Consider the following 14,538-nt stretch of genomic DNA (forward strand, 5'->3'; position numbering starts at 1 on the left):
TGATAATATAAAAACAATTGTGCCAAAAATACACAATGATGTTAGAACCACTAATTAGAGTTTAACAAGCACTCACAAACAAGGTGGTATTAGCTATCAAGAACCTAAACAGCCTCCAAGAGGTATTTTATATCAATCCTATCCCATTTTAAGACAAGGATTAAGGAGTGGTCCCCATGTGTCAAGACAAATGATAAAAGCACTCATCACATTGACCTCAAAGGTATAAATGGGCATTTCTCTTCGTGAAAAAGAGGGTTGGCTAGGCATATGAGAGCTAGACAAACATTTGAGCTTTTTTTTTTTTTTTTTCCTGTCAACAAAGTATTTCTCCATGTTTGTACACCTTACAGGCAATATTAGAAAAATAGTCAGAGAATAACAAAATAACAATGGATGTAGGATTCGCTTTAAGCATCCGAACTACTATAAAAACCTCTCTTATCAATCTTTTGTTTATGTTTCATCAAACATATATCATCTCAGCACCATAAACACTTTTTATGAATCATTCACGTGTAATTTTTAAGACCCTCTTAGCAATTTGCGCGTGCGAGTCATTGATGTCAAAATCACGCATCAATAGTTTGGCGCTAGAAGGACGGCATGATTCACATCACCTCTCTATGTTTTTCTGGCAAGCCTCAAAATCTTCATGTCATCTGATGTGAAAATCTGAGCAGGATAAATTCTGAATCTTGAGATATGATAAGCACAAGAGTTGTAGCCCTTTGAGTTAGCTTTCCGATGGTCCAAGAATCATCAAAATCCGAGGTCTACAGCTCAAGTTGTCATCAAAACGCTGAAGCATATTCTATATCTGAGCTCTCCGATCGCGTGGTCAGATCGCAGATCGCACGCTTCAAAGCTCTTGGATTGCGTGGTCAGATCGCATGCGTCAAAGCTCCATGATCGTATGGTCAGATCGAAGATCTCACGCATCAAAGCTCTCCGATCGCATGCTCAAATCGTAGATCTCACACATCAAAGCTCTTCAATTGCGTGAAAAGATCGCAGATGTCACACATCAGAACTCTCAAACCATTACAATTAATTGTCCGTGGATGTACACAAAAGATGACAATATGCAGAATTTTGTCCTTATATGGGACCCAAATCTTATTATTTCTTTTTTTTATTCATTGAATCAAATTTTTAAAAATAAAATTTATGAGAAAATAAAGATACGAACAGAGCAATCTCCTCTCTCATCTGCTCAAAGAAAAGTCAGTAATTAAGCACACAAATTTAATGTGTGTCTATCCGTGACGGCCTTGAATAAAGGCGCTTCAATTTTTTTACAGGAAAAACAAGTGTATGTTGATAGGTGGTAGGAATGAATTAATGAATGGAATTAAATTTCTTCTTTAAGAGTGGAACCCGCTGCCATGTGCCTCTTAAAAAAGAAAGATCAATATATTAAAAGCCCTCAACTTTGAAACAGGTACATTTCATTAGTTACAAAGAATTGATAAAAATATCAAACAACATAAGTGCTTTAAAATTTTCTAAATGGATTTTCTATCTCAGTACAAATGTTTTTAGAGGATAAAAGAAAGGTGAACACTAAGCAATAATTTTTAAAGAGATTTGATTTTTACAGTTATACTTCTAAATTGGCGTGATCAGAGTTAATCATTAATTTAAATAGATAAATTTCATTAAACATTTTAAAAAATAATATAGGGACATTAAGGTCATTTGATAATCAAATAGTCAAAGGACATTATGGTCATTTTCCATAAAAGATATTTTGGAAAACATGAATGAAGAGGTGATGTAACTGGCCGCTAGGGGTGGGAGAAATTATCCAAAAACCGAACCAAAACCGGACCGAAAATCTGGTTTTTTGTAAACCGGTTCGGTTTGTGAAAATTGAAAAACCGAAAAACCAGTTCGGTTTTCGGTTTGAGAGCTTTCCAAACCAGTTTTTACCTAAATAACCCTAAGTATATTGTTGAAGCATTGATTATTTGCTGGAAAATTCAGTTAAGTCAGTTTACTTTTTGAATGAGTGTTTGGCACCAAGCAGCAGATGCATTCCCTCCTTTTCTGCCGAAATTGAACCTGCTGGAGTTGTTAATTTTGTGTCATGTTTAGGTGTAATCAGTGTAAGATAAGTGTGTATTAAGTTACCAACTTTGTTTTTGAAATTTAAAGTCTGAATGGTTGTTGTAGTTGGTAAAACAATAAGCCTTATTGTGTATATATTGCAAGTTACAGTATAATGAAATACAGCAGTTCACTTTTCAATATTTTTCTCCTTTTCTTTCTTAGAGTTCTCCGGCCAAATACCAACATATATAAGGAAATTTTTTATTTTATTTTATCAAACTCCCCCTCCGCTCTACTTCGCCACTTCCAGACTCTATCGCAACTTTTTGTAAAACTCCACCTCCACAACTCCACTTCAGCACTTCCACCCTTCAATCCAGACTCCACTGCAACTTTGCAAAAACTCCACCTCCCTTCACCTCCACTTCGGCACTTCCACTCTTCTAGTCTCCATCACCACTTGCCAACACCACCCACCACCAAACTCTCCAAACTGTCTTCTCATTACCGTTAACCATTCTCATCGACGATGGCAAATGGCGACCAAAGCCAACGACCACAACTGAGCTAGATCTCCGCCTATTCAGATCTTCAATCTTCAGCAGCTCCATGATCAGTAGTCCTAGTCCATCGCAGCACCATCGATTCAACAAGGTAATGGATATCTTTTAATTCAAGTTTAATTTCATGTTTGTTTTGGCAACTTTATATTTTGGTGGGTAATGAGTCATATCTTAATGTGAAACAGGTCATGGATGTCTTCTAATTCAAGCATGATGATGGATGAATGGTAACCACAGAAACACATAATGTGAAAACCGATTAACCGGATAACCGAACCGGATATTCGATTCGGATTAAATTCGGTTTATTTTATAAACCGGTCCGGTTTCAGTTTACATTGTTTCCTAAACCGAAAACCGGTTTGGTTTCCAGTTTACCCATCCGGTTTGGTTAACCAGATTATCCCACCCCTACTGGCTGCGATTCACTTGTAAGTCTTCCACTGGAAGCTATATTCTAGCCTTAAGACTTGTCAATCATATTTTATTAGGAATAACTCGGAATCGCGGATAAATTTCAAGTCTTTTTAAGCTTGATAATATAAAAATTGTTGTTCCAAAACTACACAATGATGTTAGCACCACCAATTAGAGTTTAACAAGCACTCACAGAAAATGTGGTATTAGCTGTCAAGAACCTAAATCACCTCCAAGAAGTATTTTATATCAATCCTATCCAATTTTACGACAATGATTAAGAAGTGGTCCCCACGTGTCAAGACAACTTATAAAAGCACTCATCACATTGACCTCAAAGGTATAAATGGGCACCTCTCTTATCAAAAAAGAGGGTTGACTAGGCATATGAGAACTAGACAAACATTTGAGCTTTATTTATTTTTTTTTTTTGTAAACAAAGTATTTCTCCATGTTTGTACACCTTACAAGCAATATTAGAAAAATAGTCAGAAAATAATAAAATAACAGTGGATTTAGGATTCACTTTAAGCATCCGAACCACTATAAAAACCTCTCTTGTCAATCTTTTGTTTATGTTTCATCAAACATATATCATCTCAGCACCATAAACACTTTTCATGAATCATTCACATGTAATTTTTAAGACCCTCTTAGCACATTGCACGTGTAAGTCGTTTATGTCAAAATCACACATCAACAGTTTGGCGCTAGAAGGACGGCATGATTCACATCACCTCTCCATGTTTTTCTAGCAAGCCTCAAAATCTTCACGTCATCTGATGTGAAAATCTGAGCATGATAAAGTCTGAATCTAGCAATATGATAAGCACACGAGTTGTAGCCCTTTGAGTTAGCTTTCCGATGGTCCAAGAATCATCAAAATCCGTGGTCTATAGCTCAAGTTATCGTCAAACTCCTGAAGCATATTCTAGATCTGAGCTCTTCGATTGCGTGGTCAAATCGCAGATCGCACGCGTCAGAGCTCTCGGATCACATGGTCAGATCACACACATCAGAGCTCCCTGATCATGTGGTCAGATCGAAGATTACATGCATCAGAGCTCCACTTCCTAAAGATTTGACATATATCTTAAAGTCTTGTATTCTTTCAAAGCAATGCTTTTAAAGTATCTAATTCACTCAATTTTGATGCCTCCTCAACCATTTCTTTTGAAGTTTTGGATCCCCAATACACTCTCAATTTTTGGATGCAACTTAGTTTAGACAGCATCCCAGGTGGTAAATTTTCTAGATATATCGAAAAAAGATTAAGGTATCTAAGCTTTTGCAGCATCTGCATACCTTCATAGACTTTTGTTATTTAAGTTCCCTCAAGGTTCAAATTCCGAAGACATACCAGCTTTGCTAAACAAGGAAGATGCTTTAAACCCTCGCAATATTGAAGCAACAATGCTATGAGATTCGTCAAGTGAGAGATAGAATCTGGCAACTTCTCAATACTGGTGTAGGAAAGATTGAGAATTGTCAACCCTTGCATCCTTACAAAAAAAGATTTAGGAATATTTTTTAAATAAACATTTTCTTGTGGAAGCAGAGTTGAAAGAGTTGGACAATTTGGTGACATATTTGGAGGAATTTCTTATATGTCATTCATCATTAATGAAACCTTTTCAAGATTCACTTTCCATTCTTGTTCCCTTGGTAATTCTTGCAATTTCTTTCCAGCTTTTACCATGAATAGAGGACTCATGCTTGTAATGTACAATGCCATGTCTCTTATAAGATCATGCATCTTTACGCACCTTCCATCATTAGTAGCCTCCAATAAGCAATTGTTTACAAGTCTATTCAATATAGAATAACCTGCATCATATGTTGCTTGCATACTAGCCCTTTCATTTACCAGTCCTTCTGTAATCCAATACACTATTAGCTCCTCTTTGGGGATTTTGAAGTCTTTAGGATATAGTGCACAATATAAGAAATAATGTTGCACCTTTTTGCTCTTTAAGCGATCATAACTGAACTGTAATTGCCCTTGTACATTTGTTTCCATGCCTTTGACACTTTGTATGCTTTTAGACAATTCTTCGAGTGCATTCCTCCATTCACAAATGTCATATTCTCCCCTCATGCAACTAGCTACTGTGACAACTGCAAGGGGTAAATGAGCACATTGTTCGACCACAAGTTTCACAATTTCTTTTAAAGTTGGAACTTCAAAAACATTACGTTCGACTTTATCAATGAACAACGTCAATGCCTCATCATCTGAGAGAAACATCACTTTGACTATTTTACAACCCATGGAAAGACATACATCTTGTGAACGAGTCGTTATCACTAATTTGCATCTACTATCTTTTGTAGGTTTAGGAATTCCCACTTCCTTAAGCTTAAATGCTTCCCACATATCATCTAATATCAACACAATCTTTCTTCCTTCCAACATTTTCAATAAGTTTCCGGCCCTTATCCTTTTATCTTCATTTCTGGGGAGATATTCTTTCAACGTGGCTGCAATTTGATCTTGCAATTTCATAAGATCAAGTGGTTGAGATACAGTGACCTAAATAAACTTTTCGAACTTATTCGTCTCCTTAAGGAGTTTGTTATTGATATGAGTTATTATAGTTGTTTTACCGATTCCCCCCATCCCGCAAACTCCTATCTTCATCACCTCATCACCTATCAAAAGTTTCCAAGTTTCGTTCATGTTTTATCTCAGCCGTTGTTTCACTTACTAATGTTGTTGTTGGTACTACCACTCTAATAGTTGGAGGTGCATCAATAATCAAACTCTCAAATGCACCATTCTGGTGATGTTTTTTCACTTCTTTAATCTTCTCGTCAACAAGCTTTCTTAGATGTGCATGTGAGAAATATTTCACCTTATTAACTTGTCTCTCAATATCTTTTGATTCCTCATTGATCCTCTTAGTATTTTGCAACCAATTATTGACTTCATCTTTAGGTAATTTCCCCATATTATACTCTGTGGTCAACCTTAGTTCAACATCTTCCTTTCGACTATTTAACTCTCCCAATCTTCTTCTCAGAATTTCCATATTCCCGTGAAGCTTTGCATAATATTGAACATATTTGCATAACGGTAGCCCTGTGCATTTTAGGATTTCAATGATATGCCCTATAATAGCCTCCATTTGTTTGGTCCCTATACACAAATAGTTAGGGTTGCCTCAATATTTTTGTTTGAAGTTTCAATTTTCTACAAGACATTGTAATGGATTAAACTAAACTAGCAATGGTTAAAATCATGGTAGGTTTTAATCTATTAAATATAAATGCAAGGGAAATTGTTATAAGAGCTAGTGTCACAAACAAAAACAAAAAAAAAAAATTTATATACAACAATAAATACAATCTATTGTAGCTTTATTAAATTAACTACTTTGCCAAACACACCGCCATAACTAATTAGACAAGTAAATTTATAGGAAAACGTTTCAATTGAATATGGTAGAATTAGGATGATTTTAAGTTGAAAAAAAAAGCTCAAATTTAATTACATTGTTTAATAATTACAAAAACGAAAGACTAAATTTGCAATATAACATATTAATTATATCAAATTTGAAAAATAGTTAATATATAATTTAAATATGTATTAATCTTCGTATAAAATTAGTTGGAATATGAGCATGAAAGAATAATTTTATTGCTATAAGTTGTTTGTTGGATAAAACTCTAGATAATCCAAGTCTAATAAAAATCAATCACACATATTGCAAGATAATTTAAAATGCAAGAAGCATGATTGTGTAATATAGTGCTTAACCATTTATGATAAAGGGTCATTTAGTATTAATATGTGAATTTGTTTTCTAAAAATAAAAGAAAATGAAAAACAAAACAAAAGTTGAATTTTATAGGTTTAAGCTTACAGAATGTACTGGTTATTATTATTTTTTAAATAGATTACAAAAATGTGTTGAGTTGTGAAGCCAAATTCAGGTGAAATCAAGAAATGCATAATTTGCAAATTCGCTTTAAGTCTTGCGATAACAAAATCTTTTGCAATGAAATTCAAGAAGTAAATTCACTATAGTTAACTCAGATTCGTTATAGCGAATTTTTTGGCTTTAGCAAAGAAAATTTGTTAGAGCAACTAAACTTCCAGAAAACATGCTTTTAGTTTAAAATGAGTGTTTTAAACCCTAAGGACTTTGCATTACATTAAGAGAGTTGTGGGATGCCCTAAACATTATATAAGGGTGTTAAAGTCTTAGAAAAAGTGAGAGAAGGAGTGTTAGAGAATCAGTAGCCACCAAAAAGAGAGTAGTGAGTGAATCTATGAGACTTGAGATACTCTTGTAGTATTCTTCTTCTTCATAGTGAAATTCCACGATAGCAAAATGAATGTAGTTCTCATATGGAGAAGGAACTATTATAAATCTTTGTGCGTGTGGTTTATTTTAATTGTCATTTGTTCGCTCAATTTATCGCTTTCATAGGGATTAAGGCTAGTTAATTTGCATAAAAAATTCCCATGAACTAGTATTAGAGCTTGGTTTGAGTGAGTCATATCTAAAGAAGGAGGATACGTGCTTGGGATCCGCAAGTTTGATGGATCAAATTTCTCATTTTGGAAGATGCATATTAAGGATTACATATACGTCAAAAATTGTATCAACCACTCCCATGATAGAATCCCCAAAAGATGGCAAATGAAGATTGGGAACTTCTTGATAGACTAGTCTTAGGAGCAATTCAGTTGACATTGTTTAAGAACTTGGTGCATAACATGGCAAAGCAGACAACCATATTAGGGTAGATGTAGATGTTGTCTAACATGTATGATGAAAGCCTTCCACAAATAACAAGGTACCTTTTATGAAAATATTATTTAATCTAAAAAGGTGCTTTAGTAGTTTAACATCAAAATGATTTTAATATGATTATTATCAACTGTCGTATGTTAAAATTGACTTTGATAAGGACATTTGTGCCTTAATTCTTATGACCATTTTACCATATAGTTGGGAATCCATAAGAGTAGCATATCAGTAATTTAATAGATACTGTGAAATTAAAACTTATTGACTTTAGTGATAAAATTCTTTGTGAGGAGATTCATGAGAAATATTTGGGTGAGACGACACCAAATGTCTTAAATGTTGAAACAAAAGGTAGGGGCTACATTATAAATTCCAACTAAGGTAAAGTTAAAGCAAAGTCAAGGAACGGAAGAAGTAAGTCCATATTTGGTAAAAAAAATGTAATGCTAGAACTGTGACGAGATGGGCCATATAATTAAGAAGGCATGGCAAGCATGGTAGAAAAAAGAAAATAGTAATGACACCTCCAATGTTGTGATTGTAAAGGTACAAGATGCTTTACTTTTATTTATTGATAATTCTATTGACTCTTGGGTTTTAAACTCAAGAGCTTCATTTCATACCACAACATGCCTTGAAATTTTAGAGAATTATGTAGTTAGAAATCATGAAAATGTGTATCTAACTGATTAGAACCTTTGGATCTTATTGGTATGGATGATGTTAGGTTGAAGATGTCAAACGGGTCTATCTGGGAAATCTAGAAAGTAAAGCATGTACCAAGAGCGATGAGTTATTTGATATCAGTTGGACAACTATAAGATTAGGGGCATAATGCGTCCTTAACTGGTAAAACATAAGAAGTTACTAAGGGAGCCATGTTGTTGCTTGTGGAAATAAAATTGGAACTTTATATATGTCTTCTAGTAATAGAGATTTACTTGCAGTTGTAGTTACAAATGTCAATGATAACTCAAATTTATGGTATTGTTGACTTGTGCATATTGACATGAAAATAATACAAGAGCTTCAATCAAAGGTAAACCCACAAAAGTTAAAGTCAATTGATAACAATTTGTGTGAAAGTTGTATCTTTGGCAAACAAAAAAAGTTAAGTCTTTCCGAAGTTTGAAGGAAACCAAAAACAAAGAAGTAAGCTAAGTCTTTCTCAAGTTTGACCGGAACCAAAAGCAAAAAAGGTAAAGTTGGTTCATACTGATGTGTGGGACCTATACCTGTCTTATCTCTTAGAGGCTCAAATTACTATATGACATTGGTTTATAATGCGAGTAGAAAGATATAGGTTTATTTTTTTAAGAATAAATTTGATGTTTTTTATACTTTCAAAAAGTGTTAAGTCATGGTTGTGAATGAGACAAATCTAAGAGTAAAGTGTTTGCGTTATGATAATAAGGGACAATATATTGATAATGGGTTCAAGAAGTATTGTGCCAATAATGGGATCAAGATCAAGAAAACCATCCTAGGAACTTGTTAGCAAAATGTTGTGGTTGAAAGAACAAATATAACCTTGAATGAGTATGCCAAAAGCATGAGATTGCATGTAGGACTACAAAGACGCTTTGGCCAAATATAGTTAACACCACATCCTATTTGATCAATAAAGGAACCTCAATACCATTAAATTGCAAAATACAAGAAAAGATCGGAGCAATAACAAGGTAAATTATTATTTTTGAATTTTTTTGTTGTGTAGCCCATGTTCACATTTAATTTCACTCTTAGAACTAAATTTGATTCAAATCTAAGAATTGTTTTTTCATTGGGTAGTACATCAGGTTTGGTTATCATTTTTGGGACGAACAAAACAAAAATTCATAAAAAGTAGAGACGTCATTTTCAATGAAGATGTCATGTACAATGATAGACTAAATATGAAGCTAGAAAACACACAAACTGAAGTCAAGAAGCAAGAGCTACTTCATTTGAAAGACTTTCCAATAAGTGGCATGCAAGATAATGACTAGGAAAATCAAGAAAATATAGCTTTAGATGTTGGAACACAAACCTTCGTGTTTGAACCAAGGAGATCCTTCAAGACAATTAGACCACCACAAAGGCACTATCATTCATTGTTCTGTATTTTGTTGACTGATAGTGGTGAACCAAAATGTTATGAGAAAGCATTGCAAGTTGATGACTCAATTAGGTTAGAGCTAGCCATGAATGATGAGATGGATTCACTGTTGTTGAATTAAACTTGACAATTGATTAAGCTACCACAAGGGAAGAAGATGTTGCTAAAAAAATGGGTTTACTCAGTGAAAGAAGAGCACTATAACAACAAGCGATATAAAACAAAGCTAATTGTAAAAAAAAGGCTATTAACTACACAAAACATTTCTTTTCAACTATCAAGTTAACCACAATTAGAACAGTACTTACGTTAATGGCTAAAGAAGACTTATATCTTGAGTGCTTAGATGTGAAGAAAGTTTTTTCCTTTATGGTGACTTAGATGAAGAAATCATTATGTAATAACCATAATGTTTCAAAGTACATGGAATGCGAGGAATAGCTCATTAGATCCATGCCACTTGAGAAAATGGTATGCAAACTTCATAATAGTCTATATGCTTTATAACAAGCTCCAAGACAATGCCATAAGAAGTTTGACAAGTTTAACTATAATAATGAGTTCTTAAGATGGCAAGCAAACCGTTGTTACTTCAAGAAACTTGATAACTCCTATATCATCTTATTATTATATGTAAATGACATGTTAATTGTAGGCGTTTATATAATAGAAATTGACAAGCTAAAAAGGTAATTTCCAAAGGAGTTTGTCATGAAGGATTTTAGAGCTACAAAACAAATCGTTGGCGTAAAGATTACTAAAGACAAAGCCAAAGATTTCTTGAAGTTGTCACAAGAAGAGAATGTGAAGAAAGTAATCAACAAATTCAACATGGATGAAAGCAAAGCCCGTGAGTAACCCTTGGGTTAATCACTTTAAACTATCCAAAGAACAATCATTTATGAAAAAGAAAAAGAAAGTCGATATGATTAAGGTATCTTATGCTTCAGCTATTCGAAGTCATGGTGCCTACGAGCCCATATATAGCACATACAATGAGAGTCATAAGTAAATTCAACAGCAATTTGAGAAAAAAAACACTAGGAGGTGATGAAGTGGATTCTTAGATATTTGGAAGGTATTACAAATTCAGCTCTATGTTTCAAGAAGACAAACTTAGACCTATAGGGTTATTTTGATGTTGATATAGCAAGTGACATTGATAACCAGAAAAGAATAACACGTTATGTATTTACGATAGTGGTATAATTGTCATTTGGGTTTCAAAAGTTGTAGTATATTATTACCTCTTGACTATTGTTGTAGAGTGTGTTGTTGTGATAGAAGCTAGAAAGGACATGATATGGTTATAGTTAGTTGTTCCCAGAAGACCTAGGTAAAAAATGTGAGAAAATGCTTAGTATTATGATAGTCGGGGTGTCATTCATCAAGCAAAAAACTTAGTTTACCATGTAAGGACAAAACACATATCATTTATTACACTTAGCTTCGGAAAGAGTTATAACTCTTGAAAAAGATTCAAGTGAGTTAGAATCCGACTGTTATACTTACGAAGTTGGTTATTATTGAGAAACTAAAGTTGTTTACAACTTCAGTTAGACTTCTTGCTTGACGAAAAAGGAGTTGGTGTCGTTGCAGTGGAATTGAAGATATTATGTGTTGAATCAATTTCCAAGTAGGAGAGTGTTGAGTTGTGGAGTCAAATTCAAGTGAAATCAAGCAATGCAAACTTTACAAATGTGCTACAAGTCCTGTTATAGGAAAAAAATTTCACTATGAAATTCCATAAGCAAATTCCCTATAGCAAACTCGAATTTGTTATAGTGTATTTTTTACTATAACAAAGAAAATTCATTGTTGCAACTATCGAAAAAATGTGATTTTTAGCCTAGGATGAATGTTTTTAAACCCTAATGACTTTGTTTTACATTAGGAGAGTTGTGGGACACCTTACACACTATAAAAGGGTATCACAAGTCTTGGAGAGAGTGGGAAAAAGTGCGCTAGATAATGAGTAGCCATGAAAGAGAGTGGTGAACAAATTTGTGAGGCTTGAGAGACGTTGGTAATCTATTTCTTCTTCATAGTGAAATTCATAGCCAAAAAATGGATACAATTCTCATATGGAGAGTGAACTACTATAAATTTGTGCGTATGTGGTTTGTTTTAACTAATCATTTGGTCGGTTAATTTATTGCTTTTGTAAGGTTAAATCTAGTTATTTAGCATAAAATATTTCAAAATGAAGACAAATAAAACACTTTATTTAGTAGGATTTTTAAAATAACAATTTTTCTTTTTTCTTCTAAGAGGTTACAAAGCATGAAAAATAATATTGGAGCATCATTCTAACTATTTTATCCTCATCCTCATCCTTATCTATCACCTACCACATATTTTTGAAAATGGTAGGAGATGGGATAAGGTATATACCATGGAATGATAGAAAAATCATGCAATGTATGTCAGTGGACCAATATCAATGTTTGATTGAAATAACACTTTGTACATATCTTAGTTATTGACAGTGTAAGTAAAGTAGTATAATTAAGGACTTGATCATTTATTATTCAAGACCAAGCATTAGTCTTCTTTTTAGATTAGTAATACAAAAAAAAAAATTTATCTTAATCTTTATTTTTGTGTTTACTTTTTTGAGTATGTATATGTGTTTTAAGGCATCCTTAGACCAATCTCTCTTAAGTTGAGCATTAAGGCTGCAAGCTTTTACGAGGGTTGTAGCAATTGTGTTAGAGTGGGTTTAAGAACTTGAGAAAGAAGATACTGTGTCAAATGAAAAAAAAAAAAATGTGGGTGAAGTGAATATGGGACAAGAGTTCGCCCTAAATCCAAGGAAGAAGACACACAATCAAGAGAAAGTCTTGTGACATTGTAAGAATTTTGGGGATTAGGCTTGTTGAGGTAGAACCTTCCATGACGAATGCTATTGAAAGGCTAGACCCATTGAAAAAAGATGTGGAGGAGCTAGAGAGCCTAATATAGATCTGATTAGAGGAGTTTTGTGAGTCTAGGCTAAGCACAATTATGTCTCTAACAAAAACATAACATTACAAGCAAAAACAATGTTCTGAAAGCTGACCCAACTTAGCCAGTTTAATCGATCAGATCGGGAGCCGAGGCCTTCTCTGGGTCGGGTTACCACTTTCAACTGTTCCCAAAATCCCTAACCTGACTGTCGATGAACGAGCAGCTACCAAATGTCGAGGTTAGAGGGTTTTTTAGAGTGGATGTCGGTGGTTCAAATGGTGGTGTAAGATTCAATTTTGGACGTCGAAATAAGCCAGAATTTGGCTAGAAAAATTAACCCAATTGCAACGATTATATGGGAGTCACAACCAATGAACTAGGGGTACCAAGTAAGGCTATATACGAGCCAAGCCAAGCCGAACACTATAGGACTCGAAACTCAACTCAGAAAAATTGAACTCAAGCTCGAGCTTGGGTTCGATGAGCTTTAGAAACCAGGCTCAAGATGATTTGCTGAGCTTGAAGCTTGGCTCATTTAACAGACTTTAATCCAAAACAACCCACCAACAATCTTAAACAAAAAAAAAAAAAAAAAAAAAAAAAGCAATCCAAAGCCAATCCACCAGATTCTTCAAAACCTTAATGATAATGTAAAAGCAACAAAAATCGAGCAAGCATAAGAACAAAATCTCATAGCCTCATTTTTTGAGAAGAAAAAACAGCTTGGAGAAGGGAGAGCGAGAAAAGATTTGTCATGCCATGGATTTGAGATAGAAGACCTAAAGGAAAGAAGAAGGAAAGAGAAAGGAAAGGGAAAGAAAAAGGAAATGAGAAGAAAAAGGAAAGAGAAAAGAAAGGAGAAGAAGTACGGCTATGATGAAAAATGTGTTAGGGTTTTTGGAATAAACAATTTATATATAAAATAATGAATTCTATACACCCTTATACTTTAAAAACTTACACTCATACCCTTTTGAGCCATGGAGGCTCACAAGCCTATTGAGCCAAGCATTGGGTGGCTTAGGCTCGGCTCGAAAAGGCACTTGAGCAGCTCAAGCTCAAGCTTAGCTTTTCTCGAGCTAAGCTTGAGCCGTTTGCAAATGGCTCTGCTCGGGTACACCCCTACTACCAAGTGCTGGGGTTAGAGGGGTTTTTTAGAGTGGAGGCTGATGGTTTAGGTAGTGGTGTCGGGTTGAATTTTGACCGTTGAAATTTGGTAGGAAATATCAAGACCCTAACTTTGTGGTTAGATCATAGGGTTTGTTTGCTGGATTTCAAACCTATAAGGATTGATAATATTTATCAGGGGTGTTTTGGCAAGATTTTAAACTTATTGGATCACCGGTCAGGCCATCGATTTAACCGATTGGATCGATCAACTCGAGACTCGACCCCTTGGCCGAGTGACACCCCAAGTTGGGTTTCAAAACACTGAGCAAAAGTACTAGAAAGTTAATCATTACAAGCCAAAGAATCCTTAATTTGTAGTCATTTTTCAATTTATTCCATTAAAAAGGGTTTCTTAAATATTTTTTACTCAATAGATTTAGACATTAATTAGAAACGATTTTGTGTTGAAAGATACAATGAGTTTTGTTTAATAATGAGAAAGGAAATAAGAGAATAAAGGGAGAAGAAAAGAGGATATGAAAGTAATAGATGGCATTTTGTAAAAACCATATGAACCTTTTTA

The 14,538-nt window shown here is 34.2% G+C and overlaps 1 pseudogene; it reads right to left on the reverse strand.

The window, feature by feature from the left end:
• Window positions 1-4,146: 4,146 nt before the first annotated feature.
• On the reverse strand, window positions 4,147-6,163 carry LOC116134167 (annotated as a pseudogene).
• Between the last annotated feature and the right edge of the window lie 8,375 nt (window positions 6,164-14,538).

The sequence above is a fragment of the Pistacia vera genome, unplaced genomic scaffold (genome assembly GCF_008641045.1).
Source record: "Pistacia vera cultivar Batoury unplaced genomic scaffold, PisVer_v2 Contig1002, whole genome shotgun sequence".
Lineage (NCBI taxonomy): Eukaryota > Viridiplantae > Streptophyta > Magnoliopsida > Sapindales > Anacardiaceae > Pistacia > Pistacia vera.